At 37.0% G+C, this 27,828-nt stretch overlaps 1 protein-coding gene and 1 non-coding gene across 2 annotated transcripts in view; one reads left to right on the forward strand and one right to left on the reverse strand.

Annotated features, from left to right (window-relative positions):
* The window catches only part of FGF13 (fibroblast growth factor 13), a 472,409-nt gene that overhangs the window by 149,107 nt on the left and 295,474 nt on the right, over positions 1-27,828 (reverse strand). The window lies entirely within an intron of this gene.
* LOC111730527 lies at positions 3,833-3,939 on the forward strand. Its single transcript, XR_002776724.1, has one exon. It is a non-coding gene; the product is annotated as a U6 spliceosomal RNA (small nuclear RNA).

A 27,828-nucleotide genomic window follows, 5' to 3' on the forward strand; every position in this document is an offset into this window, starting at 1 on the left:
TCTCAGGAATGTCAAAGTCATTAAGTCAAGCCATACTGAAGTATAGTCTCACAGAGGACTAAGGCTACACCGTATTTTATCAGAGCTTTGAATACTCACACCTTTACTTTCTCCCTGGACATAGCCTTCAAGGCCTAGATCAAATGCTACCTCTTGCAGGAAGCCTTACTGCAGTTTTCAATGATCTCTCTCTTCTCAGGCCTTCATTTGCACTTATCACTTCTACCACATCTCTCTTTTTTAATTGCTTACTTTTGCTTCTTGGATTCTTCTAAAATACTGTCCTGCCTCCCAAACCAGACTAGAGGCTCCATTAGGATGGACAGTATATATACATAATAATGAACCACTTAGCTCTGGGTCAAACCACTAAAAATCAATCATAAAGGTGAGAGCTATGAACAATCAATAGCTTCATTATTGACTTGTCCTTTTATTTCCACATTCATAAAGCCAATGGCATACCGAATATCTTCACTTCAATGTTTAGGAGGCATCTCAAAATTGGCATGATCATAAAAGGACTCTAACTTTCCAATCCCACCACTAGTCCATCCTGATTTCCCCCCAATATTCCCTATCTCTGTAAATGGTACCATAATCCCTCCAGTTATTCTACCCCAAAACCTAAAGTTCATCCTTCATTCTTGGTTCTTCCTCATCTCCTACATCCAATCCATCAACAAATCTCATTAATTTAACCTATAATATATATTCCAAAGCCAATTACTTTTCATTATCCCCAATATCACTCTAGTGTCTAGGACAAACCACCATTGTCTTCTGCCTGTACTTTGCCAGCATCCTCCTAATTGAGCTCTCTGCTTGTGCAGTTTTCCCATTTATAGTCCATTCTCTTATTCTCATTCTCTTTCTCTGTACCCTTTTCTCCACCTCTTCCCCATTCCCCACAAACTCTTTGGTCAAGTAAAAGTTTCTTAGGAAATCCAAGTTAAACCAAGAGCTGCTCCCCATCACTTTCCTGTTGCTTCTTGCTCAGCATTGCTGAGCTCCTGAGATCTATTTAAGCTTATGAAAAAAAATCACCTTTACTCATAATAAATGATATATAAGTTATAACTACATTAAGAATCCATTTCTCGCCTATCAGATTGACAAAAATTTTCACGTGTAACACTCTGTAGGTGAGGCTTTGGAGAAACTGGCCCTCTCATATATTGCTCATAGGAATGCAAATTGGTACAACCCTTATGAAGGAAATCTGGCAATATTAGCCAAATTATAAATGTACTGACTGACCTTTTGACTCACCAGCCCTACTTATCAGGATTTACCCTGAACACATATCTCCAACAATATGAAAATACATAAGCATAAGGTTATTTATTGCAGCACTATAATTGCAAAAATATAGACAAGAGTATTACTGGAGCGCATTGTTCTATGATTTTACTGGATGTCTGAAATCATGTCAAAATTAAAAGTAAAAGAAAAAAATGATTTTTTTTCCTCTTAGGCCGGGGTCCCCAATCCCTGGGCGACAGACCAGTACCGGTGAGGAACCGGACTGTAGAACAGAAGGTGAGCGGCGGGCAAGTGAGTGAAGCTTCATCTGTATTTGCAGCCACTCCCCAGTGCTAGCATCACTGCCTCAGCTCCACCTCAGATCATCAGGCATTAGATTCTCATAGGAGCACCAGTCCCTGGTGCCAAAAATGTTGGAGACAGCTGTTCTAAGGAGTCTTTCATGAATTTCTCAAAACTCTCATTTGTCATAGTATTCATCTCACATTGCATTTTAAAAATAATTAGAGATTTAAGTCTTTGAACATATATGTGAACAGAATATTCAACAAATCATTAATCACACTATTGCAGTCCTCTCCAGATTGACAATAAACTCTAGAAGAAGTCAATCAATCAGTCAACACCATTTATCTTGAGAATTCCTCCTGTGTGATGAGTACCCCAGGAGGTCCTGAATGATATTAAGGTAAAAGTGATGGAGGTGGTCTGCTTATTCTTCCATGTCTCTCTAAATTTAGTTATTGAGTACTTTGAGTCCTGCCTAGCCAACTTAGGCATACTTAAGGGTAGTAAAAGCATGGCTGCAGAAAATGGGCTTGTATCCTTCTATATGGGAAGGATGACAGGCCTCAAGCCCTTATTCCCTTAAGTTTTCTACAGATTAATGTTATGAACATGGGCCAGATAAAGACTTAGAGCATGCTTCATTTGAAACTCAAACAGTAACATGAAAATCAGTGTTTCTTACTCCCTTTTAAAATGCAAAAGCTACCTATAGATCTCTCACACTTTTTCTGCATAAATTGGCAGGCTAAATTCTATAAAATTTAAGAATAAGTTCCAGATGGATCTTTGCCACTTCTCTGTAGGGAACATGTATGCTTTCTTTTTAAAAGAAATGTCAGTGTATCAGGGAGGCTGTAGAGACAAACATGCAGAGAAATGGATGAGAAATTAGGACAGTTGTAACTGCTAAGGTCTCTTCCCACTTAAAGATGGCATGATTATATGTTTTAATTTCTCTGAAAAATTTCTGATCCCTCTACAAGAAGAAGTAATTATATGTGCTGCCTTTGTGCCTCCTCCAGTCTTGTACTTAGGCCACCAGAGTGAATTTAAAGATATACATGTTTGTCTACAACAAGGGATGGCAAACTTTTGCTATAAAAAAATCAAACAGTAAATATTTTAGGTTTTAATGGCCATATGGTCTCTGTTGCAACTACTCATTTCTGCTGTAGTAGTGTAAAACTAGCCATAGACAACAAGAAAGTAAATGGGTATGGCTGTGTTCCAAAAAAAATTTATTTAGCAAAAAGAGGATGGGTGGGATTTCACTTAAGGGCTATAATTTGCTGACCTCTGGTCTATGACATTCAAGACAGAGGCTATGTCCAAAGTCCTTATGTCCCCAGTTCCAGCACAGTACCTGGTATCCTCAAAGATTACCAATAACCAGTTGTTCAATGAGTATGTAGTTAACCAGAGTCAGATTGTGTGGTTATGCCTGGAAACTTTAATACATCACATATCTCACAGAGCGGAAGTGTAGAAACAATCCTACTCATAATTGCAATCCAATCGTTAATATCTGAATAACTTGTATAAGAGTCCCATCAAGTCCCTGTCCATTTCTGCTTGAATATGAAAATGCCTCACTTCTTAAAGTATCTCAATTCATTTTAGGAAGGCCATGCCCATTTGAAAAAAATTTCTTATATTGAGTCAAAATCTGTCTCTTTTAATTGGTCCTGGCACCTCCTAATCACAGTACTAAAATCATAAACTATGGGCCAGAAAGGACGTTAGATTTCACCCTGTTTATGTTCCTTATTTTACAGATAAGAAATGAAAGCTCAGGGAGATCTAAAGAGTTGCTCACAGTAGTCCAGACTGTCAACAGAAGAACTCTGGGAGAGGCAGTTTGGTGTGTGCTGGCATCCCTGGCTGGATTCTCTGCAGAATTGGTTAAAACAAATCATCTTTGGTTTATTTCTGGAGTACTGTTTCTTGTTCTTTTCCCTTCCTTCAGCAAAAATAATTTTCTTAAAATGAATCTTATAATAAAATGGGTGGGCCCAAAATATCCAAAGTGATTCAAAATTACTCTATCCAGCAAAGCTATCATTTAGAATTGAAGGACAGATAAAGAGCTTCCCAGATAAGAAAAAGCTAAAAGAGTTCATTACTACTAAACCATTATTGCAAGAAATGTTAGAGGGACTTCTTTAGAAAAGAGGAAAAATTCAAAAACATGAATAATAAAATGACGATAACTACATATCTATCAATAATTACTTTAAATGCAAATGGATTAAATGTATCAATCAAAAGACATAGGGCAGTACTCACTTTGGCAGCACATATACTAAAATTGGAATGATACAGAGAAGATTAGCATGGCTCCTGCACAAGGATGACACACAAATTCATGAAGTGTTTCATATTTTATTTAAAAATGGGCAGAAGACCTTATGGTATTACTCCAAAGAGGAAATGCGGATAGACAATAGACATATGAAAAGATGCTCAAGATCACTAATCATCAGAGAAATGCAAATTAAAACTACAATGAAGTATCACCTCACACCTGTCAGAATGGCTATCATCAATAAATCAAAGAACAAGTGTTGGTGAGGATGTGGAGAAAAGGGAACCCTCATACACTGTTGGTGGGACTGCAAATTGGTACAGCTGCTATGGAAAACAGTATGGAAGTTCCTAGAAAGATTAAAAATAGAACTACCTTATAAACCAGCAATTGCACTTCTGGGTATTTATCCAAAGAAAACCAGAACACTAGTTCATAAAGATCTATGCACCCCCATGTTTGTGGCAGTGCTATTCACAATAGCCAAGATATGGAAGCAACCTAAATGCCCATCAACAGATGACTGGATAAAGAAGTTACGGTATATCTATACAACGGAATATTACTCAGCCATAAAAAACGAAATCTTATCATTTGCAAAGACATGGATGGACCTAGAGGTTATTATGCTGAGTGAAATAAGTCAGACAGAGAAAGATAAATATTAATGATTTCACTGAAGTGCAGAATCTGAGGAACAAAAGAAATAAACTAAACAAAAACAGACTTATAGATACAGAGGACAATCTGATGACTGCTAGAGGGGAAGGGGGTTGGGAGACTGGGAGAAAAAGGTGAAGGGATGAAGAAATGCAAATTAGTATTTACAAAATAGACCTGAGGACATAGAGTACAGCATAGGGCATACAGACAATAGTATTGTAATGACTATGTGTAGAGCCAGATGGGTAATAGAGTAATCAGGGGGATTACATCATAACCAATGTACTATATACCTGAAACTAATCTAAAAGATGCACATTAGAAAAAAATCATATGATCCTATCAATAGATATAGAAAAGTATTTGATGAAATCTAGCATCCATTTATGATAAAAACTCTCAGCAAAGTGGGAATAGAGGAAACATACCTCATCATAATAATAGCCATGTATAACAAACCTACAGCTAACATCATACTCAATGAGAAAAAGATAAAAGCATTTTCCTTAAGACAAGGATGTCCATTTTCTCTACTTTTATTCAACATTGTATTGGAAGTTCTAGCTACAGAAATAAAGCAAAAAAAAAATCTAGTTTGGAAAGGAAGAAGTAAAACTGTCATTACTTGCAGATGACATGATACTACATAGAGAAAACCCCAAAGATTCCACCAAAAAATATTATAACTGATAAATGAAATGAATTCAGTAAAGTAGCAGGATATGAAATTGATACTCAGAAATCAGTTGCACTTTTATATACCAATAACCAACTGTCAGAAAAAGAAATTAAGAAAATAATTCCATTTACAGTTGTATCAAAAAACAAAATACCTAGGAATAAATTTAACCAAGAAGGTAAAAGACCTATACTCAGAAAATTAGGTCATTGAAGAAGATACAAATAAATGGAAACATATACTGGAAGAATTAACATCATTAAAATGTCTATACTACCTAAAGCAATCTATAGATTCAATGCAATCCCCATGAAAATACCAATGACATTTTTCACAGAACTAGAACAAATAGTCCTAAAACTTATATGTAACTATAAAACCCCAAATAGTCATGGCAATCTTGAGAAAGAAGAACAAAGTTGAAGGTATCATGCTACCTGATATCAAACTATACTACAAGGCCATTGGAATCAAAACAGCATGGTACTGGTATAAAAATAAACACAGAGATTGACGGAACAGAACAGAATGTCCAGAAATAACCCACACCTATCTGGTAATTTAATCTATGATAAAGGAGGCAAGAATATACAATGAGGTAAAGACAGACTCTTCAATAAATGGTGTTGGGGGCAGGGTGGAAAAGGTAAAGATTTAAGAACTACAAATTGGTAGTTACAAAATAGTCACAGGGATGTAAAGTACAGCATAGAGAATATAGTTAATAATATTGTAATAAATATGTATAATGCCACTTGGGTATCAGACTAATTGAGGGATCACTTCATAAATTAAATAAATGTCTAACCACTACACTTAACACTCGAAAACAACTTAAAGTAATAGTGAATGTCAACTATAATTGAAAAAAACATAAAGGTAAAAAAATGAACACTCTAATAAAAAGACATAGAGTGGCATAATGGATAAGAAAACAAGACCCTTACACATGCTGCCTACAAGAGACTCACTTCAGATCGAAAGTCACACACAGACTGAAAGTAAAGAGATGGAAAAATATATTTCACGAAAATTGAAAGAACAAAAGCTGGGGTAGCGATACTTATACCAGATAAAATAGACTTTAAAACAAAGGCTATCACAAGAGATAAAGATAGATCTAGTAAACCTACCTCTGGGTATTTATCTGAAGAAACCCAAAACACTACTTCAAAGGAACATGTGCATCCATATGTTCATTGCAGCATTATTTACAATAGCCAAGCTATGGAGGCATCTTGAGTGTGTCCATCCATGAATGAATGGATAAAGAAGAGGAAGTACGGATATACAATGGGATATTAGCCATAAAAAATAAATGAACTCTTGCCATCTGCAACAACATGGATGGACCTGGAAGGGTATTATGTTGAGTAAAATAAGTCAGAGAAAGACAAAAAATACCATATGATTTCATTTACATGTGTAATCTAAAAAAAATAAATGAAGAAATAAAACAGAAACAAAGATAGATACAGAGAGCATTTTGAGGGTTGCCAGATGGGAGGGGTTTGGCGGGATGAGTGAAAAAGGGGAAGAGATTAAGAAGTACAAATTGGTAGTTATGAGATAGTCAACAGGATATAAAGTACAGCATAAGGAATGTAGTTAATAATGGTGTCAGATGGGTACTAGATTGATTGGGGTAATCACTTTATCAGTTATATAATAGTCTAATAACTATGTTATATACCTAAAACCAATATAATATTGCATATTGACTGTAATTAAAAAATAAAAATAAATATTAATAAAAAATAAAAAGAAATAAAAAATAAAGTGAGTGTACACTTATTTACATCCAATCAAAACTGTGAATTGGGATGTAGTATAAGGAACATAAGACTAGGAGTCAGAAAACTAGAGTATTTACCACTAAATTAGCTGAGGTAATGTGAGCAAGTTGTTCAACCTCTTAGGATTAGGTGGGGGGATTTCTCTGGCCCCTTCTAGCTCTAGGACTAAACCCTTCAAATAAAAAAAGCAGAGAATTTCAAAACACAGAATGAGTACATTTCATCCCCTTCTCAAAGCCTAATTACTTTCAGAAAATGCTACAGCTTCTACAGTGGTTAAGACGTGGATTCAAATCCCGGATCTGCCACTTTCTTGTTATGTGACCCAGGGGCAGGGCATTTAGTCTTTTTGAGGTTTAGTATCCTTGCCTGTAAATTGAAGATAATAGTACATACCTCACAGGGTTATTGTGAGGACAAGAGATGAACTATATAAACAAGATATATAAATGGTATATAGTAATGTTCAATAAGTGGAATCTGTCATTAACCTAAGAATTCTGAGAAAAAGCAAGCTAGAAAACTAAACTATAACACTGGGTGTGGATCTGGATAATGAATGCCTCTAATCACTATCAAATAAAGTCTTCCTAGAAATGGAACTTCCCAATGACAGCCTCTCCATCTTTCGCCCCATGTCATAAAGACTCCAGACCTCTATAAGATCTCTAGCTTCTCATCCTTCAAGTTCTTCATTCATAAAGGTATGGCTCAAGTATGGAAGCCACCTCCAACTTTTGCTTTCAGAATCCTAGTTTTAAAATGCAAAATTAGAAGTGATAGCCAAGTGATCTTTTAGTGTTAATCTCAGTTATGATGGGATTATTGATGGCCAGCAATGTCTTTGCCCAAGCAGAAAACTTTTAATAATGGAGGCTAACTCTAAGTGATATTTAAAATTAGTACAGATACTGCTTTTCTTCCATCCTCTGGAGGTAAAATACGTGCAGGAAAATCTATGTTATGTTAATAATACTCATTATAAAACTGCACACACACTTCAAGCAATAATTTGAAGGTAGAACATTGTAATTTGCACTAAAGAAAATTACACCAATAAGAAAATAACACTAATGAGTTAGGGTCAAGTGTCTTATCCAAAGTAACCAATTAGGCCAAAGATCAAGCCAGAACTTAAAGTCATAGCTTCTGCCACTTCTGTGTGTTGGAGGCACCCAACTTCTCAAGATTTAATCAATTTGTGTCCTTGTAAAACAAGTAATATCACATATAAATTAAAGTACATAATACTAAGAAAAGATGAAGGTGGTAAAATTGTTTTATTCAAGCAAACAGTTATAAAGTGGTAACAAAGTAGATATCATAAAGAATTCTAAAGAGGTAGCAAAAAAGGATTTTCTGTCCTCAATAATCTTATTAATGACAGACAAAATCATCAACTCATCAATCTAATTTTATTCAATTCATCTGTTGTTCAATTCCACAAACGTTTACTGAGAACTCGCCATGTGCCTGGTGCTGTGCTAAGCACAGAACATGGGTTAGAGAGAGCCCCCATCTGCAAGGACAGAGGTAGGCAAACTTTTCTTGTAAAAGGCCAGATAATAAATATTTCAGCCTTTGTGGGTCATTCAGTCTCTGTTGCATTGGCGTATAAACAGAGCAATAGACAATATGTACATGAATGAGTGTGGCCGTGTTCCAGTAAGACTTTGTTTAGTAAAACACAATTTGGCCTAGGGTTTGACCTCTGCTCTGAGCTTCCAGATTAGTTCATGAGCCAGATCAACTCACATCTGAAGATAATAAAATGGGAAAAATGTATTATTTGAGATACAAATAGGGACCTTAATGTTGCCTGGCAGCAGGGCTAGTGGAAGGCTTCTTGTAGGAAGTCTTCTGTGGCAATTACTCTGGACCCTGAATAAAGAGTAGGATTTGGGAGAACTTAGTGCAAGTGAATTTGTGGAGAGAGTTATTTGTACAAGATGGTCTTTGAGAATGGGGAATAGTCCAGTGTGTCTGAAGCAGAAGACAGGCAGAAGAAGAGGGTGGGAGGTGGATAGAGATTAGGTCAGGGAGGGCCTAGCAGGCCCTATTAAGGAAATTGGGCTTTATCCTGTAGTCAACAGTGGGCAATGAAGAATCCTTAAGCAGTGAAATGTGATCAGACATGGGTTTTACCAAAATCCTTCAGGAATCGGTGAGGATGATGGCCTTGAATAAGCGGGGAGAAGATTAAAGAAAAAGAGGTCGACTGTGGTTAACAGTCCAAACAATCAATGGGAAAGTTTTCATCTAAGGCTTTGTTAGCGAAGTGAAAAAATTCATTCTAGACATAATTTAGACCTGCATGGTCCAATACAGTATCTACTAGTAGCTGAAATGTGGTAATGTAACTAAGGAACACATATACAATTTACTTAAAATTCTGATTAATTTCAATTTGAATGTAAAAACTAGTATCCAATGTAGTTACTGCAAAATTTTCGGGTGCATTTGGAATAACCTGGATAGTACATCTCTACTTTTTCAAAAGTTAATTCAATAAAATCAAGATGCAGACTAAATACTTCCAATGAATATTTGCTATGGACATTGAGATGTGCTGTAAGCATAAAATACACAAATTTTAAGGACTTAGTATTTTTTAAAAATACACTATTTCACTAAAAACTTTATATTGATTAAATGCTGAAATGACAAAATTTTTGACATATTAGATTAAATAAAATATATTATTAAAACTAAATTTACTTGTTTATTTTGACCTTTTTAATGTGGCTGCTAGAAAATATAAAATTATTTTTAATGTGGCTCATATTATACTACTATTGGACAGTGCTGCTCTAGATGGGGGATTTCTATGATTTGGTGACTACATGTAACAGAGTAGGGGGACTGAAGGTGAGCAAATTGATTGACATGAGGAAGGATATAAAAGAAAGATGATTTCAAGGCTTTCAAAAAGAAAAAAAAAATCAAATTATTTTCCCATAGTCTACATGCCCAGCCCAGTATCTTCAATCTGGTATAGAGGACCAAGGCTCATACACTCTGCACCCCTGTACCCAGTACCTATTACAGGTCATCATATATGAGAGGCACGCAGTATCTGTTGGCTACTATTCATGCTGAAGATGATATGAACATAAATACGCACTGAAACTCTAGGTCAGATCAGATCAAGAATATGATAGTTTCTCTGCCCAAGATTTCCCTGCTTGGTTAGAACCATTCTAAAGCAAAGACAAAGCCTCCTTTATCTGTTCCTACAGAAATGAAGACAGGTGTAATCATCATATTATTTACACTAAAGAAATCAAAAAAAGTTCTTACCTTCTCTCTGTTACACATCATAATGCTAAAGTTTGTCAACAACTTTCCTAGACCTGAGTTAAAAATATAGGGATGGGAAATTTATAAGACACCTCAGAGGCAGTAAATACCCAGATGGAAACAAGTTACCAAAAACTAACTGGATTCACTGAAAAAGAAGGGTAATCTCATACGGGCAGCTTCCTGGAAGGGAACAGATGGCATATTCAAGGGAGGAACTGAAGAGTGTCTAACAAAGGGACTATTTATGGAAACATGGGCAGCATTCAGGGGAATCTTACAAAATGGTGAAGCTCCCAGGAATGAAGTAGAAAATTGTTATCCCAATTAAACCTGAAAATGCAAGGGGAGACAGTTATTATTGGAAGCCAGAGAGAGAAGCAGCCTTGGAAGAAGAATCAACTGAAAGAAATTGGCCAAAGACAGAGGAATCCCAACCTTACTCTACTTCTTTCCTCCAATCTCTTGCCAGTGCTCCCCACTGGACTGCTCTAATGAGAACCAACCTGAAGCCAGAGGGCAAGAGACCCTAGATGATTCACTCAGCCCACATCTTATGGAAAGAACAGGTCCCTAAAAAAGGTATAGAATAGATCTAGAGGGACAAATGGGGAATATTTGCCTTCAAAATTCATTCTTCAGCCCAAGTGTTTAATCTGTGAATCTCCAGTAGAAAAGAAAACATGAGCATAACCTATGACCAGATGATAAGAAAATCAGTTAATAGGAATAAGAGTAAAACACAATTCCTTACACTAGATAAACACTACAAAAATATCTGGAAATTGAGTTGGATTGACCCACATCATCCTTTGGAAAAAAATCTGCCTTGCTCATCATTTTCTTCTGTTTTCTTTTCTAAAATATGGAATTCATCCCATGTTCTTGCCTTGAGGCTTCAAAATGGACAAAATGTTTTAAATCAGTGATTCTCAACTGGAAACATTTGTGCCACCCCCCGGGGCACATCTGGCATTCTAGAGACATTTTTGGTTGTCATAATTTGAGGGAAGGGCTAGTGTATTACTTGTATGTCAAGGGTTAAAGACGAGGGATGATGCTAAACATTCTATAATGCAAAAGACAATCCACCACAACAAAGTTATCTGGCTCAAAATGTCAATAATTTAGAGAAACCTTATTTTAAAATCTGGTATTATAGTTGATTTAAGAAAGTGAGAGTGTGAAAAAAAGAGGATAAAATATTCAGAGATTTGGTATGCCAAACCAAAGAACCTTTTAAAAATTGATATTTTAGCCTTCTAATAGAAAATACATCTTCTCTGAGATAGTTTTTTTCTGCAACATGAAATCAAAATAGGCCCTGAAATTACAGGGGCTTTCTTAAAATGTTTAGATGACTGTTTTGAAGCCAGGCCTTAGTCTGTCAGATTGAGTAATTTTACTTATATGAGAATTTTCAGATAATTGATAACAATGAATAATATCTTTCATCCTACTTACTCCTGATCGAATCCTCACAATCAAATTCCTAAAAGAAAGAGTGACCAATTTGAGATAATGGTCACAGATAAAGCTTCTTCATTGAGACTCTTGAGGACATTAATAAAGGTTTTCACAGGTCTGAAGGCAATTGTGCTAGTTCTGCAAGGTCCCACAGGAGGGGGTGGAGTTAGGAGGAAAAAGTAAAATCAATAACAGTAAAAGTCAACTTTCCTTCTGTATTCTTCATCAAATATTCACAATGATCCCAATGGGTAGGTACTAATATTGCGATCATGTTACACATATGTAAGCTAAGGCTCAGAGGGGTTAAATACTATGCCCAAGGTCAAATACTTGGTAGTGGATAGGCTAGATATCTTAACCACGATGCTCAAGATAGAAGTACAGACGGTACTAAAATGATTCAAACAAGAATAAAAGAAGATATTTGGATAAACTGACCTTTTAGGTCACTTCTAAACCTGAAGTTGCCAACAAGTGAAGAAAATCCACTTTTGGAAGAAAGGGTCCGATTTCCTTGCAGGAAAAGCAAAGTAAGGTCTTTAGGACACCTGCAGCCAATGAATAAGATGTAAACAAACTATTAGCTGTCACAAGGATGCAAGCCTCAAAAGTAAGCAACAAACTAGTCCCTTGGCTATGGGAGTCTTGCATGCTTCATCCCTCCTCAATCAATTTCCTGCCTACCAGAATCATACCCCTGACCCTGTCAACGGAATCGAGGTTGAGCCAATCAGATTCTCTTATCTGCAACTCTTTGCTAAATACTGAAGCCGTGCTTTGCATCTTGGATGAAAGAATAAGTTGATGATAATTACTGCCTCCAAGTTTGCTAAGTGGTCTCATACACATTAAATAGGGAAGATGGCATAGTTGTCTTTCAAATTGATGAGAAATCACAAAAATCATTCACGGCCTCACAGAGATTGAGAGAAGAATGGCTGAGAAGGAATTCTGCTTATTGGAGTCAATTATTTTTAAGAGGCTACCTCCTGCTTATAATCGAGAAGCTAAAAGGTTTGATTTCTTATCATCAATTGAAACACAAAGGAGGAAACCAAATATTGTATTAATTTCCATATTTAGAATGTTTAAGAAAGGAACATAACTATTTAAAAGCTTTAAAATTTAAAATAAAAGAAGAATCTCCAATAATGTGATATAATATTTGGTCAAAGTGGCCAAGCAGTTCCTAAACTGATGGGCAGTGCCACGAGGTCACAGAAGCTGCCCATTATGATAATCAGTAGGCTTACTGAGTTCCCAGGCACTAGAGATACCAAGCTTAATTCACCCTAGTCCTCCAGAAGTTCCAAGTGTAGCATATGGAAAAGCAAGTCAATAATGAAAATAAATGTGGGATAAAACATAGAAATGCTATGGGATGACCGACTCTACCCACAGTAATGTGGAGAAGAGGAACATATCACTGATGAGGGTGCATCATTCTAGGTCTTGTGGTAAAGTGGGGAAAGGCAGAGAGAGCAGAGGGAACAGGATGAACAGAGTCATGAGGCATGAAAGTCTACAGCATCATTGGGGTTTGGTATGCCTTGAACAGGGTGGTTTTGAGAGGAAATGAAACTGGACTAGGATTTGGTTATAGTTACAATGTATTACATACCGTGAATAAAGATTGGCACAGAAGATTGTGGCATCCAAATTCATCTTGGAGAAGTAACGGACAACTTGAAGATATTTCAGCTCAATTCCCCCATATAATTACTCCCATGACTACTATAAGTACTATAAATGATTCCATGACCATAAGTGTCATCATTTTTGAGCACTTAGTAGTTTCTAGTTTCCATGTTTGGTGATACACGCTGCTCAGGGATATGCGCTGTTTCATTTGACCCTCAAAAGAACCATATCGTGTTCATATCATTATATCCATTTAAGAGATCGGAACATAACACCAATGAATTATTTTTTATATAGGTGATAGTTGAGGCATGAGAGTGAACCTGTAATTAATTTTCCTATGTTCTCCTGTCAGTTAGCACCAAAAGGCACCCAGTCTCCAGAGCTCTTTTACCTGTGGATATTTATAATTCAGAATGACAACACAGCCAGTGGGAAGAAAAAAGCAGAAATGTAAGGGAGAGAAAAGGGCTGACTGAGATCAGGTTCATTGTAGGGTCAGGAAGAAGGTGATCCACAGCTCATGCAGACAGGAGGATTAACTTTGAGCTGGAAGGTTAATTTCCTGTGATTTGTGGAATGGAACAGAGGGTGACTGCAAATGTTGGTAAGTTTGAAGGTGCAGAAAAGAGAAGCTGAGGAAGTTCACCTGATCATTTTTTCTGTAACTCTGGGAGTTCATCTGCTGATTAGGTATGATGGTTAATTTTATGTGTAAACTTGACTGGGTTAAGGGATTCCCAGATTGCCGGTAAAACATTATTTCTGAGTATGTCTGTGTGGGTGTTTTCTTCTGATTAGTATTGGAATGAATGGACCAAGTAGGAATATCCTCCTCACCAATGTCGGTGGGTATCGTCCAATCCATTCAGGCCCTAAATAGAGCAAAAAAGGCAGAGGAAGGGTAAATCTGCTCTCTGTGTGGGCTGGGATATCCATCTTCTTTTGCCTTCAGATATTGGCACTCCTGGTTCTAGGTTCCCCTGGTTCTTAGGCCTTCTGACATGGACTGAATTCTATCATCAGCTGCCCTTGTTCTCCAGCTTGCAGGTGGCAATTGTGGAACTTCTTGGCCTCCATAATCAGATGAGCCAATTCCTACAATCAATCTCTCTCTCAGTATAGATATAGATACAGATATAGATAGACATAATCCTATTGGTTCTGTTTCTCTGGAGAATCTTGAGTAATACAGTAGGCTATAGATGGGGCAGAGGCTTGAACCAAGTGGCAGAATTTAGGGACATCTGCTGTGGGAGGTGAAAGAGGAAGACAATAGGATACATGACTGACCTGATGACTTAATGGCAAGGCTGTATATCTTGCATGCACTTTACCTACTTACTTTCCAGTGTAAAAGAGCAATAGGTGAAATTCTTCTTTTATTATGTCCCAGAGTATAAATAATCTAAAAAATTAGAACAAAACTATGACACTTTTTGTAAAAGTTGACTTTATGGAGGTCGACATTAAGGAATAACTAAGGATACATAATAAGAACAATGTCTTATTCTTAGTGATACAAAGCACATCTTAAAAGTGGAGCTGTGTCAAAAATCTTGTCCATAAATACAGGCCATCTTTCATGGAACTCTGCCAATATTCTGCCTAAGTGTATTTAAAGAGCCCATAATATAATAACATTTGGCTTGTGAAGAGAAGGAATCAGGGGTGATTAGAGTTTTCTACATTAAAAAGCCTCTAACTCACATCCTTTCTTTCACTTATCCTGTAGCTTCACAACCCCTAAAGAAAAGGAATTCTGTCTTTCTGCTTTGGTGAGCAGACTATTACATCTTGTTGCAAGGGAATTACACGCCCTACTCGATTTGTGCTTCAGAACAATATTCCTGCTCAAACATTTTCTCTTTTGAACATTTCCTCCACCACATAGGTAGCTCCCAATCCATTTCTTATGCAGACAGGACCATTAGCCCAAGCAGTTGAGCAAAGCGTTTCTTTAAATAGGATGACTCTATGCCCACTGAAAAAGACCATGGGAAGGTTGGACTGGACATCCGTTTCACTATTCTTCTCTTCTCTTAGCCATCACCGCTGCATCTCAGTTGTGAGTGATAAATTTGGTGGTCAAAATGACTGTTTCGATGGTCTTGTGAGTTAAAGATCATGGTCTTTGGAGTCAGGCAGATCTGGGTGAAATCGCAACTCCACAATTTACTAACTAGCTAGTGGACCTTGGGTAAGTGAATTCAAACTCACGCTCCGAGTCTTCATTTTTTCATCTTGAAATTAGGGAAAAATAATAAGATCAAACTCACAATATTGTTGGGAGGATTACAAAAGATAAATACATGTAAAGCCGTAGTGGTGCTGCATAATCCGCAGCTAAATAAAAATAATTCAGTACTTCCTAATACCTTTGCTTCAAACGGAAAAGTAACTTGGCCTTTACCATTTTAGGCCCCCACAATAAGCATGAAAACCCTTCCAGAATGGGCTGTTATAATTAAGAACTTGACCTCTGGACTCTGACTGTTCTACTTATAACCTGTGTGACTTCAGGCATGTTACCTTTCTGAGCCCCAGTTTACTCATCTGCAAAACAGAAATTAAATGAAACCATATTTGTAAAATACAGTGACTGGCATATAGTATACACTAAAAATGTAGGCAATTGATATTGTTATTTAGTAAGCTCGCTCTTAGGTGAAGATGAAGATGACATTTTCCAGAGGCAGTCTGACAAAAATTGAATTCAAGTTTCCCAACAATAGTGTCCAAAGCTCTGTACTACACTTGGTTCCATGGTGGCAGCCGCACTCACATCAGGATGCTTGATTGTTTGGCTTCTTAAACACGTGCTTTCTAACTCCTTGGGGAATAGAAAAATAATTCAACACCACTGAGCTAACCTGTGAGGGCTTCTAGAAAGTGTACTCCTCCCTCCCCACACACACAATAATGGTTCTCACAGTGTGAATGAGGGCATTTACAGAAATAGCATCTAAAAAAAGCTTTTTCGGATGGAAAATTAATCCATTCTCTCAGTCCCCATCAGTTTAGCTTTCTGATTTATAAAGATCCTTTCTAGAAGATCATTACATCTGCCCTTTCTTAAATATTTGCTGTGTCATTTCCCACAGGACCTTAGCCTTAGAACTCTTCAGAGTTCCAGGATGATTCACTCAATGCATTAGGTGTTCTCAGGAATGAGTTTGCTATTTCTGAAAAGCTCTTATGTTTTTTAGGTTAAATGAATACCATTAGATAACATATGTCTACAGGATACTAACTCTACTCAGATGATCTAAAAATTGGCATACCCCTTAAATGCCTAAGTGATTTCTCTACAAGTCATTTACAATGTGCAAACAAAATCTATCCAAAACAAAACCAAATAGTACCTTCACAGAATACAAAATGATAAAAACACAGGTCTAAAGTACAAATTTCTTAAGTGGTAAAAGGAAAAACCTGGATGGCAATATTTCACAAATATTCTAGTCATGAAAGCCTCTTTAAGATCTACAGACTATGCAGAAATAAACAAATTAAAAACTCAGATCCAGAGAATGCTGTTAAAGGAAGCAATCAAACCACATAGCCGAAGGCTGCTATCTCTTACTTTATCTAATAAAATGGTTTGATCTTGGAAAGATGTATATCAATCAATGCTTATTTAAATAGTCTACTTAGGAAAGGCCTTACAAAGCAATCTTTGTGAATCCATTAGTAAAATGAATAATTACTATCATTTACCTCTTTTATAAATTAAAATGCTCAAATAGTAATACTTAAAGTGGGATTTACTTGTGACCCAAGAGACATTAGCTCAATAGCTATATACTATAAACAACTTTTAGTCGAAGACGGGCATTATGGCACTAAACTGGTACACTGTCATATTAATGCACAGTAAACTGAAAGGCCATAAAGCGTGTGACACACAGAATCATACCATGGGGACATATATATGGTACACAGACTCCTCTATATAAGATTACACTCTCTGTTGCATTGGCTATACTTTAATATTTAGTTGATATCAAAGGAAAAGCCTACCAGCTATTGAAGCATGTTTGAGGCTGGAAAAAACTTGTATCATAAGCTAGAAAATGGCACTGAACACCAACCACCTGGAAATTTCTAATGAGAAGATTGGCATGTTCTATGGTCCTGGTGGCCTGATCTCAGTAACTGCAATTTCATAGCCCCCGTCTACTGCAATACTGCAAAACTTTCCGGAAGTGGATAGAGTGGAAAATGATAAAGGTCCTTGATCTTAAAATAAAGACAGCAAGAACAGAAGAGATTTCCTTGGGGGGAGGTACTTTGTAATTGCAAAAACAATTTCATATGCATAAAATAAGAATGAGATAGAACTCTTCAAAGTCTTTATTATTCTAATGTGCAGTGTAAACCTCCAGGGCAGGGAGATGGCAAGCAGCTGTTTCTCAAACAGTTTTTACTCTCAGGACCTTTCCTATGGGAACATTTCATTTGGGCAACATATTTAGAAATGCTGCTCTAAAGACAATTTTAACAACAATAAGAATAACTAGCATTAACTAGCATTTATTAAGCTCCAGGGACAGAGCTCAACGTGAAAATCAAGAACCAATCTAGAAGCACAGTGCAAGATGGGTCCCATTAAGTAGCTTGGGACACTGACATGACAATAGCTGTACTGGCTTAAGGATGGCCCCATGAGTTTAAAGACTCACCCAACCTCTATCTTAATCGTCATCATTAACAATGATAATAATAAAAATAGTTCAGCTTTATTGATCACTTGCTATGTTTCAGGCACTACGGTCGGTCAATCAATCCTGAAGACAGCCCTGTAATTTCAATCCTATTATTGTTTCTATTTTACTCTCTTTTGCCCCAATCACCCAGCATGTGTCAGAGTGGGGCTGAAACCCAGGTTTGCTGGACATGAGTTTTGTGTCCTTTCCATTCCACTATAGTTATCTCTCATGAATGCCCTGGTGAAGACTAATTCTGAAGGATTGCAGGGTGTAATGTATATCGGTTTATACTGTAGTTAACTGCACCCAGCAGAAGGCACTAGGAGAGTATAATATACATGAATGGAACACAGCTCAGAACTTAAAATACAGAAAAATGCAATCAGCAACCAAAACGTTTTTAACCTGAGGTAACCTGCAAGCAAATTTTATGTGGAGGCTAATTGCCTTGATAAAGTAATGAATCTATTGTTCACTCTGTGTTTTAAAATTTCCATTAAGGTAAAACAACACTCAAGAGACAAGCCTTGTTGTGCAACACACTCTGTGAAAGCCTTTTACTAGTAAGACAAACATGCCCTTCACAGCCATGTGTATGTAACACACGGTATTTTCCAATTCTGAGAAGTATTCTTTTGTGTATTAAGAGGTAATGGAGGGTTCTATTCACTTGTCATGCCACCCTGCTTCATTTCCAAAGCAGCAGCATTGCAGTTTTCAATGGAGAAGCCTGTATTAGGCACCTACAATGTACCAGGAAGAAGATATGAGTCGTGCCCTCCATGGTAAGACAAAACCTTTTCATCTTTGGCATGCAGTGGAAAAACCTAAAAGGAAGAGGTTCAGCAAAATGCTGAGAAATCAACAAGGAGAGATTGATTCCAAGAAGGTCTCAGGGTAGGAGTGTTGGGAATAGATCTGGGAAGTCAAAAGCCGAGGTTGCATTTTAGCAAGGCTTTTAAGAGTTTTGAACTTGACCAACGTTGAACTTAAAGGGATGAGCTGTGTTGTCCACAGGAAAGGAAAAGTTAAAGACGTCAAGTTAAAAAACAGAAGGCCTAGAGATAAAGATACTTAATAAATTAGGTCTCTATTTATGGAGAAAAAGATTTGAATGCATATCTATGCAGCTACTATCTTTATAGCTAAAAAGAGAATTACCAAAGCAGTGTCTTATATGTCCAGTATAGCTATTACTCTTGAATAAATTATTTTATAAGTAAAAAATTTAAATTTAAATTTAGTCACATTTTAAGCAACAGTTTAAGTCACTAATCTAGATGACACACCAGATAGAGGGGTCAGTGTATCAAAAGATTGATTTAAATCACTTAATAGTTCAAAATTCAAATTAAATTGTATTTTTAAATACCTACTGGATTCCCTAGTTCTGCCTAGCCTAAACTCTCTGAGCCTCAGTTATCTGAGATATGAAATTGGGATAAAATTGCTACATTACAGGATTTATATAGGAATTAGAGAAACTCGACATGACATTTGGCCTTAGCTAATTTAATCATAGTAACTACTTTTGAAATAAAGACAGTCAAGTACTCTGAAAATGTTACTTTTCTCCTTCCTATCTCCACACCAGCTCATGCCTATGGTTTAATCTTCTCAAAGCTAGCCCAGAATCAAGATCACCAGTTTCAGCAAGAGTCTGTAAAAGGAGAAGCCCATGGTCATCACCTTATGTCCATGAAGCCCTCTAGGTTTTGAACATTGAACTGTCTAGCTGAAGTCAGCGAAACCTAGAAATTTATGAAGTCAGACTTCAACAATACCTATTAGTTCAATTTTCATTTGGACTGTCCATAAAGTTGTTAGGAAACTTAGCAACAAATTAATTCTTATTTTTAACCATTCTGAGATATATAAAACAAGATGAGAATTCAGTACCCATTCAATCCATTTTTTTCATTATTCAGATAAAGTTATGGAGACCTAAGGAAGGAATGGACCTTGTTCAAAGTTACATACCTCACCAAGGGCACTTTACTATGATAAGAAAATAAAAGCAAAGCTAAAAAACAAGAACCAGAAAAACCATAATTGCTTTTGAGAAAAATATGTTAAAACATATTAAATTAACTGAGAGGTAAATTTCATTCTGATCTTTGATAATCCTTTAGAGTATTAATTTCTCTGAACTTTGATGAGTTTAATTTCTGTACATCACCTAAAATATTATGCAATGCTTCACAAAATTCCTTTTTTGCTGATCGCATGCACTTGTTGGTATAAAGGGACCAAGAGGATAGGGAAAAATGATGGTACATTTCTAGGGTCATTTTAAGGACTCTGAGAGAAGCAACTAGCTAAGTGCAATCACAGTTAGTTGAGTCTCAGTAGTTAGATTTAATGTCCTAATCTTTTGAATTTTGAACTAGATAGGAAACCATGCAAAAGCAAATATTGAAGAATACTTTCACTTTTACTCATCATCAGCTCTGAAGAAATAGAGTGGACTGAGCAAAAGCTTTCTAAAAAAACTGCAATGAAAAGACCTTCCTGTCTTTATACTTGAGCCTGAGCCCCTGAAACAAACTGACTTATATTACTTTTCATATATGAGAGTTTGATTCTAAGCTCCTAGAAGGCAAGAGCTCAGTCATACGGCTCCAGATCTGCTATAATAGACACAAGGAAAAACAAAGTAGGTATTATTGAATGACTGTGGAATGACAAATTTAACCAGATGCCTATTTCCTTATAACAAATCACTGCAACAGTTTCTACTGAAAAGTCTTATAAATAGTTTAGATAACTTAAAAAGCTTTTGGAGGGATGCGGGAAGATTTAGAAGGGGTAAGGTAGGATTTGGATTAAGTTGAAACTATTGTATCCAAGGAAAGAGGACATTGTTTGGGATTAAACAGAATATTTTGATTGGTTCTTAAATAAAAGATTAATTTTCAGACCATCTCTTTATTTGTATAGAAATTATATAGTCAAGTGGTTCTTAACAGGATGATTTCTTTCCTTGTGGGATGTTTGGCAATGTCTGAATACATTTTTTGTTGTTGTCACAACTTGGGGATGGGCAGCAGCATTGCTACTAGTATCTGGTATATAGAGTCTAGGGATGCTGCTCAACATCTCACAATGCACACGATGGCCCCCTACAACAAAGAATTGTCTGGTCCCAAAGGTAAATAATGCCAAGGCTGGGAAACCCTGTTCTAGTTCAGCACAGAGCCTGAAACTAATTGAAGGAAAAAATAGTCATGTCAACCAATTTTTACAGCAGGAAAGAAGCATTAACAAATATGCTTATTAGGTTTTAGTTCTCACTTGTGTTTCCCATGTTGATTTGGTATTATTTTTTAACTCAATGTTATTTGTTACCAACTACTGGAATGTGTTGGTTGATTTGTTCAGATCTTCCAAACAGAAAAACAAAATAGGCACCAATGCATAAAGACGATAAATACTGCTACTAGGGGCACGGGTCCATTTCTGATTTTTTCAGTGTCCACTCTCTACAGCCAGCAGGAATGGCACTAAATAGGAGAGAAGACAAAGTTCAGATTGTGTTTTAAATCTAACCTTCTTCTTCCTACCTACAGAGATATTTCTCCTTCCTCAAAGCCGTTTCTCAGGACCAGCAGCCAGATGAGAAAAAGATGACAAGCTAGTAAGTTTCACAGCTAAAGGAATATACAGTCTCCTTGGTTAGCTACCATGTCCCACTATTGAGACCCCAACCTACATCTAATGTACAGGAAACTATCTCAGCATAGATTTCATTGAGACACAATCTCAATGAAATAAGTAGCATTGGATAGGTTAAGGACAAATCGAATATTGTTAGGAGTAGGTTCATGAATGCAGTATTTTCTACAATGTCATTTTCCTGTCTTGGTGAAAAGGGCACTGAACAAAAAGGTCCAGCAGCTGTAGCCTCTGGTCTTCGAAGATAGCAGCCTAATGTAGTCTTAATTAGGAGGTGATCCAAGTACAAGGCTTCCTTCAAAAATAATCTTCTCGAGAACCCTCTGGACCAATTTACATCATGAGAAGTTAGTTAATTTTTTATTGTCTTTTCCTGAAAACAGAAGGCTTCTTTCCTCTATTGAGGCCACTAAGGAATTATTACTTGACTTTGGACAAGGGGACACCTTGTACAGAAAACTGTCATCCAGTTTTGCATGGGAAGTTAACATTTCCATAGGATCAAAATTTGCAAGTCCCAGATGAAAACTCAGCTCAATTATGTAGACTCTACATCATATTGTCAACTCAACGGTTCTTCACCACAAAACTGTGTATTTGTTCTTTTTTAAACACCAGCTCTTTGATTCCATAAGAAACTTTCACTGTTAGACAAGGAATCAATTTCCATAGTCTAGCAAGAGTGCACACGTTTCTAAAGGTAACAGAAAACTTGCTTTATTGGACACTCATGTCATGTCATCCTTGATTGCAGCATATTAATACAACTCCAAAGTATGTCACTTCTAAAATCCTAAACTCAAAAGCCAATTTACTTTTAATTTGAATTCCCAGCTGTCCAATATTTTTAGGCTACTAAAAAATGTTGAACAACCTTAACTGCATTAAAAAGAACAAATAACAAAAGAATAATTTCATCTTGGCAAAGACTTAAACATTAGATGCATTATGGAAAAGAAAAATCAATGATACCTTTACAAAATCCTACTGCTAAAGAAAGAGCAGTAAGGCAATATGTGATCCCTCATCATTCCATCTATCAAGGGGCATTCTAACCAAACCCATTTCAATGCCAGTTATTTACAAGGGTGTGAGAAGTGGAAAGGCATTTGTTTTGTACAGTGATGAGTTGCTTAATGAGAGGGATGTGTTCTGAGAAATGTGTCATCAGGCAATTTTGTCATTGTGTAAACATTATAGAATGCACGTAACAAACCTAGATGGTCTAGCCTGCTACACACCTACGCTATGTGGTATAGCCTATAGCTCCTAGGCTACAAGCCTGTACAGCATGTTATTGTACAAAACAACATGAGATCAGATAAAGCACAAGAGAAAATGATGCAATCAAGAGACACAGTAAACACAAGATGTATGAGGCTGCTGCCTGTGTAACACAGTATACTGTTTTACAGCAAAGTTTTTTTTTTCATAAGTAGGAAAACTAAACTCTAAAATAATGATTAACAGTATGGTACAGTAAATACAGAACCCAGTAACATAGCAGTTTATTATCATTATAACATAGCAGTTTATTATCATTATAAGTATTATGTACTATACATAACTGTATTGCTGCACTTTTTTTATATGACTGGCAGCGCAGTAGGTTTTACACCACCATCACCACAGACATGTGAGGAATGTGTTGTGCTACAACATTAGGATGGCTACGTACTAGGTTCCATCATTGATGGAAATGTCATTATGCAGCACACGACTTCTGAAATAAATTGGGCTTCAAAGTCTTGATGTTAAAAGAAATATATGAGAGCCTTTAATTAAATTTGTACCTCCTTACTGCATTCTGCTCTACTGATTTATCCTTACTTCCTAGAGGTCAGTCCCCTTTGGCTTCCTGAGCACCTCGTTGCCTTAGTTTTTCCTTCTTTTACTTCTGAGGAGTCCTTTCTCTTCTAGATCACCTTAAAATATTGGCGTACCTCAGGGCTCAAGTCTCTACCACCCTCCCTCCTTAGGTGATCTCTGCTCGCATGTTTTTAATACCGTCCACAGGCTGATAAGTGTTGAATGTCTGCCACCAACCTAGAACTTATTCCTGAGCAATTTGAAGGCAGGACCATGTAGTATCTTACACACAGAAAAGTAGCTCAATAACTGTTAAATGAATAAACAGAATAAAATATAAAAATGGGTCCACTGGACTTCAGTTGGAGAACCACAGAGGAGAGCTGAGTTGTCCTAGACAAGCCCATCCTAGAGCAGTCCAAACCACCCTGGCTCACCGACTGCTATTCATCTTTTCACATTTTAAGGACCTTTCAGCATGGATCAAATGCCTCCATGGATGTTTTGGGAAAGGACCAAATCTCAAGGGCCTTTTGGCATGGATCGAATGTCTCCGTAGACATTTTACACAGGACCAAATGACATGGACCAAATATCTCCGGGGACATTTTAGACAGAATCAAATGTCTGCTAATCATAGACTGCCTGTAGCAGAACTAGCTAACCTATAGACTACTAGAAGGAATAAATTTGTTCCTGTTTTAAGTCACTGTGTTTTACAGTGACTGAAAATACAAGAGCCAAGTGACAGACTAGTTTAAAGTCTGCCTTTCCTGCCAGTCTTTCCTCCTCTGGGCAGAGATAGTGCCTCTTATCAGCACTGTGCCTAAGAACCAGCACAATGCCTGGCTTGTACAAGACAGTGAATATCTATTGAGAAACACATTAATTCTGTTAATGGTGATTGGAAGCACTGTCAGTCACGTGCTGCCTACAAGTTCAGCAAATGGCCAAACTCCGATGATCAAAATTTGTTTTTTGAAGTCAACCGTAATGATAAATATTTATTATTTATTGTTGACAGGCACTGTGTGATGCCTGTGGTATCTATTTAATAAATCTCTATTGAGTAGAGATGAAATGAAGGATATATGTTTAAATGGGGTCCTAATTGGAAAGGGAACTAGATCTCTTTTAAGACAGAAATAACTGCTTCCAAAGAAAAAGCTGCACTAAAATAAAAGGCTCTCAAATTATTCTGATTTGCTTTAGGGATTTCTTTTCCTTCCTACAGTAAATATCCTGAGTATATTCAACCAATTATCCACTAAATGAACAGCTAACCATGCATGTCAATTCGAAATTTAATGAATCAGATCATGAATCTTTCTAACATGGATCCAAAATGCTACCTTCTCAGAGAAAAATCAAGTCACTACAATGGGAAAATGGCTGAAGAAGGAACAAAAGGGAAAAGTTTCTGGCTGGAAGCAGCTATAAACCCTACTTTTTGAAATGCCCTTTGTTCCTTCCTTGTTGCATGAAAAGAAGTTGATTTTGTTCACGGGATAAGGCAGCCTGCTAGACAAATGTCCTTATTGTGTGAATGGCCTGCTTGAGTCCACATTATCCTAGAGAGGGCTGCGATTAGGCTGAGTATTACTGGGCTGGATGTATCCTAGAAAGGGACCATGTGAGTTCTACTACTTCTCTGCTTGTGTTTTTCAATAAAATATTTTAACTAGTACTGTGTGTGCATTTCTGTGTGTACGTTTGTGTCCCTGTTTGCGTGTATGTATGTTTACACCTTCTATGAATGCCAATTAGTGACCACATTTCACTTGTCCCAGTGTTCTGTGTTTTTGGATTGGGCAGTCATCAGAGCTACCATGGGGAGGATGGCAGGTCTCTGGTAGAATTGTACTGAGACAGCTCCTGCCTGAATGAGGTCCTCAGTCAAGGGCTTGCACATAATCTAGGAGAAGTCACCTATGCCCATACTAAGAGAGAGGAACAGAAAGAGCAAACAACCCCAATGTGGCCATGTTTGTCCCTATAATCTCCCCGAATTTCGGACAGACTACCATAAAAGGGGATTCACCTTTACTGCATGAGATCACTGAACTCCAAGGTGGGCACAAAAATCCAGACCAAGAATGGAGCATCTGAACTCTCACTGGGAGGGCCTAAAAACAGGCATTCTGTATCTGTGGGAACCCCACCTCAGAAACATGGCACTCCCGGAACTGTGCATCACCCTTCCCTCTTCTTGGAGAGGCAGATCATAGCAGAAGCAGTTAAGGCTGCTTTATTTATTTATTTTTCTTAGTAATAGATTTTATTATTATTTTATTATTATGGTGGCATTGGTTAACAAAATTCAGTAAGTTTCAGGTGTACAATTTCACAGTAAGGCATGCATATATATATTGCATTGTGTGTTCATCTCACATAGTTAGATTTCTTTCTATCACCACATATTTGACCCCCTTTTACCCCTTCTACCTCCCTCCTCCCCCTGCTCCTTCTACCCTCTGGTAACCACTAGTCTATTGTCCATGACCATGATTCTCTGTTTGTCTTGTTCATTTGTTGCTTTTAGGTTTATATCCCACAAATAAGTGATATCACGTGGCTTTCAACTTTTTCTGTCTGGCTTATTTCGCTTAGCATACTTATCTCCAAGTCCATCCATGTTGGCACAAATAGTAGTATTTCATCTCTTTTTATGGCTGAGTGATATTCCATTGCATATATGTACCACAGTTTTTAAAGCTGCTTTAAAGTCTAGTGGTTCCATGGGGAAAACTATGAGTTTGAAGCATTAGTTCATTTAATCAAGTACTGCAGGAAAAATGACCTGCACTTGGTAGACATTTATATAAGAAACAAAAAAGGGGAAAATGTGAGAAATCTCAGGTACGGTGCTTTGTTTAACCCTTCTCTACTGCTTGTACCAACATTCAAACCAGGATGTGGGGAAACACAAGAAAAATCTCTCAATGGATGCACTGGTTAAGTGTACTCTGCCGAGAACTTAAGCTATCTCTTATCAGCAGTGGATAAGATGGTGCCAAGCTCTTTTCACATGTCTTGCACCTGAAGTGGGGAGTTAGAGGTTAGGGTATAAGAACGAGCCAGTACAGTGTGGTAAAAAAGGCCAGTCTCAGGAACTGTATAAACTTAGCTTCAAATGCCAATTAAGATATTTATTAGCTATATGACTTTGAACAACTTATTTCACACCTCTACATTTCAGTTTCCCCATCGTGTCCTTCAAGATTGATGACACCTACTCATAGGTTAGGAAGATTAGCAATAATAAACCTGAGGCGCCTGGCACATAAAAGATGCTAAAAATTGACAGCTAAGCATCCAACTAAAGCATAGTGCATAGAATATACTGCACAGGATACATCACACTCACACAAATCCCTGAGACCTCCTTCATGCTTCGGAGGGAAATGGACCATTTCATGCAATCTTACTCCTTGTGAAAGTCACATAGAACAATATATTGACAGTGACCCAATCCAATTTGGCAGGACATTCTCTTCATGTGCCTTAAGTAAGTTCTCACTATGCAATGAAGGTTTCATCATTCAGTTACTTAGGTCAGCAACTATTTTGTGAGACCGAGTTTTGAGGTAGAAGGTCAGTTGGCCTGAGGTGATTAAGAATTAGCCTGAAGGTAAATAAACGTATACCAGCACAGTGAATAAATTCCAATTCTGATACTGCAGATTGTAAAGAATTTTGACCAAATCATATTTGATGAGAATTTTCCCTTTACACATATTAAAGTTAAATCTGGCTGTTTCTCTTTTCTCTGAAGAACAGGCCAACTTTTGAATATACTGTTTTTCTGAGAGCAGGCACAAAGGTCTCTCTACCTCTGTCTACTTAGTATACCAGGTAATACATCTCAAAAAGATGACACTGGAGTCACTGGAGAACAAAATGGGAGCTCTTTCTAGAGCTGGCCTTGTTATTAGATACAGTCTCTTGTAATTGAGAGACCATGGAATTTAGAGTGAGACAGGCTGCATTTGAGTATTGGCTCTATCGTTTCTCAGTCACGTGACTTTGGATAAATTATTTCACTTCTCTGAGTCTACATTTCCTCATCCATAAAATGAGGAGGAAGAAAAGTACTTAGTTACCATTAAGGAGTGTTGTGAGAATTAAGATAATGTTAGATAAAGTACTTGGCACACAGTAAATTCTGGATAATTGCCAATTATTGTTTTTATTATTTACCTCAGGCTGGAGAGTAGTGTTCCA

Source organism: Pteropus vampyrus, unplaced genomic scaffold (assembly GCF_000151845.1).
Source record: "Pteropus vampyrus isolate Shadow unplaced genomic scaffold, Pvam_2.0 Scaffold318, whole genome shotgun sequence".
Classification (NCBI taxonomy): Eukaryota; Metazoa; Chordata; class Mammalia; order Chiroptera; family Pteropodidae; genus Pteropus; species Pteropus vampyrus.